Below are 5,275 nucleotides of genomic sequence, written 5' to 3'. Positions count from 1 at the left end.
GTGCAAAATTATCATTGTTGTAAGTATAAGGACGTTGCTTGGAAGGCTTTGTATCCTCTTGCAATGGAATTGTATGCTGACATATGCTTGGATCAACTCCTTTGAGGTCTTTATAACTCCAAGCAAAAACATCGTGATACTCCTTTATTGTTTGAATTAATAACTTCTCCTCATCTAAGGACAAGTCTGTGGCAATCCACACATAGCGAGGCTCTTCTCCTGGCCTAGCGATATCATTTTTTTTTGCATCTTCTGGACCATCATATGAGACCCCTGGCATGCTTGGCTTTTGTTGCATGGCTGTTGAAGGACAATCTTCCGATCTTGAAGAGTGTACTGTGTGAAGTTGGGGGGAACATTGAGACCTTGTTCTTGTCCACTTAAGTCATCACTAATTGAAGACCATAATTGAAGACCATGCAGTTTTGAGCTCTCTTTTGCAATCTTGCATCAGAGTTTTTCGTTCATTGACCTTTATCTTTGCACTTCCTACACTCTCTTTTGAATCGGTTTGATACTTGAGTTTTTGTTTTGGTCTCTTTGTTTTTTAGCAATTTTTGCTAACAATTTTTAGCTTTTCTCCTGGTTGGAATCCATCTGATCGTTTTACTTGGTCTTTGATACTATCTTGTGCTTGGACATAGTATAGATATCCATTCTTTCCTGAGAAGTGAGATGGTGGAGAGTGTTCATTCTTAAACTCCTCGTTTTCTTTCTGTATTCTCTCACGTCGTTCCCTCTCATCTTGTTTACGGATTCTCTTATGGCTCTTACAGCATTTACGTTTGGGTCGGCTTTCGAGGGATCTCTATTAGAACCTCCCTTCCTCTCAAGAGTAGGCGTGCCTTTCCTAACTCTTCCTCAGGGATTATCACATCATCATCAAAATCAAAGTCCCATCCATCTTCCTTATGAGCATCATTAGCAGATTCGAGTGTTAAATCCTCCACTAAGACTTTCTCTACATGCAGTGCTGTGGATGCATCCCCATAGTACAAATCATCTAGAAGGTCATGTGGTTGTACTATTCGTATAGGAATAATGTCATATCCATCTGAGTCACAAAATTGAATTGGCTTAGGTAAAGCACATGTCGATAATGTTGCATGGACATGACTCCATTCTAGGGGATCAATTAAGTGCTCAGGGAAGGGCTGTGGAATGTATGCCTCATCTGATACACTTCGATACACTTCGATTACCCTTAAGTCTTTCAGTGTTAAAATACTTACATGAGGCTCCACACATCCACAGATCTTCTCGCCCATCTGACAATGTAACTCTTGATCCCTCAGATGAAGCAGAATCAAACTCATCTATTGGAGACTGCGTTACATCACGATATGAGTGATCCTTTAGGTTGACCCTTGTGAGATGACAGAATCATGTCGAAGGTACAAATAATTGTATCCCCAATCTTGAATCATTTGAAATTGTCGCATGAATGGTCTACCCAATATCACTTCATAGTTTGGATGCTTTCCAAAATCCACTACTGCAAATGTGTGCTCATATTCAATCCCACATGTGGTGACCAATATGTTCTCTAGCAGCCCAATGGGATGTTCTAAGCTTCTATCCGCTAGCTGCAAGTGCATCCTGGTACTCCTAATAGTTGGTTTGTCCCACTTTTCCCAAATGGACCTTGTCACAATGCCCACTCCTGCACCACTATCAAGTATTGCAGTTGAAGCTACTTTTCGCACTTCTAATGGGAGGGTAGCATTCCCCTGATCGTCCTCACAAAATTTTCCTACTTTGTTGATAGAAACTGGCATAACATGCTTTGTCTCAGGGTGTATAGTACATTGATGGTGACCCTTTTGTAGCAATACCCACTCTGAAAAACATGTGGCAATATCATTCCACAACTCTGGTCGAAGCTTTATCAAATCCAGCAAAGATAAGGTACAAGCCACTGCTGGTGCTGACAAAATAGCTTGCACGATACCCATATCCATCTCCTTTGTCAACCTTTTATGCATGGAGGGTATCCTCAAGGTTTGAGAATAGTTCTCATATTCTCCCAAATAAGATGGTAAGGTTTTCATTGTATGCTTACTTCTAGGAGAAACAATTGTTTGAACTTCCTCCTGGTGGATGCTTGGGCGTCTAAAGTTGTTTTCTGTGCCCCTGGTAAAATCCACTTTTTCAAAGAATGGAGGTGAAATAATAGAGGACATATTCTCATTAACTTTCTCATGAACTGCTGCCCACATCTCATTTGCCATGTCCTCGTTAGCATCAATAACTTCATCATTGCATGGGAGGCAAGACTAGGCGGTGGCAGAATGCCTTCTTTCAATGGGGTGTCAATTGGTGCAGACTTCTCGCTATGAGCTTGTGAGATCAGCTCACTTTTCATTTCCCAACTTGATGACACTTCTGGTATGGTTTCTAATGTTGGCTTAAGAGAGGTGGGGCCCCGAGGGATAGGTGGAGGTGGGCCCTCAAGTATTGATTGAGCTTCCCTAATGAGTTGCTGATGTACAGCTAGATTGATCTTCTCCTCCCTCACGAGGGTTTGGGTATTCTTGAAGCTTTTTGGGTAGCTCAGATAAAGCTGCAATGCGACTTCTATGAGCATCAATGATGGCATCTAGAGTCTCGTTCACCTTATCCACAAAAACAGAACCCCCTGAAGTATCCTCGGTTATACTAGCCTCATCCTCGGGGGGGTCACTCGTATAAATATGTAAGTATCACGTGGGTTCAACAGAAGGACATTTTAAATATTTAAAACTTACAGAAATATATTTACAGAGGGGATTTATTTATTGTATTTTAAAAAAAAATTACAGATTTGAATAGGAAAGGATACATTATATTCACTAAAAAATTCACAGATAAGGGACTTTTTAAATAGGCCTTGAACGCACGTGATATAGAGGATTTACATATAGTGACCCCCCCGAGGCCTCATCTTGTTTAGCACTAGGCCCAGGTTGAGGTTGATGCTCCTCATGCACTTCTTGGGATGTAAAAGCTTGATCCTTCATGTTTTGTTTAGAGACTTCTTGAGAACTAGTGGATGCACTCTTAGTTTGCTTGTTGCGGTTCTTTTCACTGCTGGTGCTGACAAAATAGCTTGCACGATACGCATATCCATCTCCTTTGTCAACCTTTTATGCATGGAGGGTATCCTCAAGGTTTGAGAATAGTTCTCATATTCTCCCAAATAAGATGGTAAGGTTTTCATTGTATGCTTACTTCTAGGAGAAACAATTGTTTGAACTTCCTCCTGGTGGATGCTTGGGCGTCTAAAGTTGTTTTCTGTGCCCCTGGTAAAATCCACTTTTTCAAAGAATGGAGGTGAAATAATAGAGGACATATTCTCATTAACTTTCTCATGAACTGCTGCCCACATCTCATTTGCCATGTCCTCGTTAGCATCAATAACTTCATCATTGCATGGGAGGCAAGACTAGGCGGTGGCAGAATGCCTTCTTTCAATGGGGTGTCAATTGGTGCAGACTTCTCGCTATGAGCTTGTGAGATCAGCTCACTTTTCATTTCCCAACTTGATGACACTTCTGGTATGGTTTCTAATGTTGGCTTAAGAGAGGTGGGGCCCCGAGGGATAGGTGGAGGTGGGCCCTCAAGTATTGATTGAGCTTCCCTAATGAGTTGCTGATGTACAGCTAGATTGATCTTCTCCTCCCTCACGAGGGTTTGGGTATTCTTGAAGCTTTTTGGGTAGCTCAGATAAAGCTACAATGCGACTTCTATGAGCATCAATGATGGCATCTAGAGTCTCGTTCACCTTATCCACAAAAACAGAACCCCCTGAAGTATCCTCTGTTATACTAGCCTCATCTTGTTTAGCACTAGGCCCAGGTTGAGGTTGATGCTCCTCATGCACTTCTTGGGATGTAAAAGCTTGATCCTTCATGTTTTGTTTAGAGACTTCTTGAGAACTAGTGGATGCACTCTTAGTTTGCTTGTTGCGGTTCTTTTTCCTCTAAGTGGTCCTTTTTCTTTTGGAATGTAGGGTCTTGTCCACTAGATTTGCCTTTGCATTCCTAGTTCGAGGTGTCTCATCACTCTGCATTTCTGCATTTCATGTCTGTGATCTAGTCATGACGCTAAGTGGCACGACATCCTCATTCTCTAATGAAGGTGGCGATGGAACTGCCTCTACAAAGTTGAGTGAGACCTTTGGTTGAGAGGTGCCTTCCTCATGTGGTTTCAACAAACAATCCTTTGGAAAGTGTTCTACACAACACCCTAGAAAATATCTTTCAATTGGTGGAAACTGTGGTATTGTTGTATTGGATCGAGCTGCTTGCCTTTGGCGTGTTGAGATATCGAGCTCGTCTAGTTGAGGTAAAATATCTTTCAATTGGTGGAAACTGTGATATTGTTGTATTGGATCGAGCTGCTTGCCTTTGGTGTGTTGAGATATCGAGCTCGTCTAGTGAGGCGGCGGTGGCCACTGATGACCCGCCTGGGGGATAGGCCCCACACTTACACCACTGGCATGGTTTGTGAGATCTTGGGTGATATTTGGCCAGTGGGATGACAGGCTGTGTGACAGCCATTCTAGAGACTGGCATAGTTATAGCGCCAGCTCATTTAGTCGAGTTCACACTATAGAGAACCCGTGTATGTATTACTTGAGTACCTTTCATATTATGAGTACTCTCATATTATCTTGTATATGGTGTGTTGAGTGTTGAGTAGAGAAGAAGAAGATTTTCAGCCTCTCACCTTGTGTGTTCTCTATTAGGGTTTTGTGAGTGTGTGTGTGTGCTTGCAAGAGCTCAAGCTCTCTTCCCCCCTGCATCTTTTCATGGTATCAGAGCCTGGTTCGTGCTAAGGGCTGAGCTGCAAGCAAGAGAACCACCGGAAGCGGTACGAGGGTAAGAGCTTCAACTACTCTTCCCTATTGTGTTGGTGACTACACCCTTGTCGGGAGCTCTACAGGAGGCACCGGCAAACGGTCTCTGATTGAGGAGCTTTCTTCGCGGGGGTAAATCTATAGGGCAACTACACAGCCCTATCGGACTACGTTTTTTCGGGCCGTAAATGCGTTTCGGGCGCGTCTGGACCTCCGTTTTTCAGAAAGCAAGCGATTTCGAGCACTGCGGGTAAGTCATCGATTCTCTGCAGAACTCTGTTTTAAGAACTGCAGGAAGACAGATTGACTGTGCAGACACTGTGGGTGCTGCAAAGAGGTCTACAGTTGCCATTGGGTGTATGTATGCAATTGAAGTCACTGGTTGTGACATTTGAGAGTACTACAGTACCGCTGTGCAGAAAATACAGCAGTTTG

Source organism: Cibotium barometz, chromosome 14, assembly GCF_041138505.1.
Source record: "Cibotium barometz isolate CiBa-2024 chromosome 14, ASM4113850v1, whole genome shotgun sequence".
NCBI classification, from domain to species: domain Eukaryota; kingdom Viridiplantae; phylum Streptophyta; class Polypodiopsida; order Cyatheales; family Cibotiaceae; genus Cibotium; species Cibotium barometz.
This window is presented reverse-complemented; position numbering follows the sequence as displayed.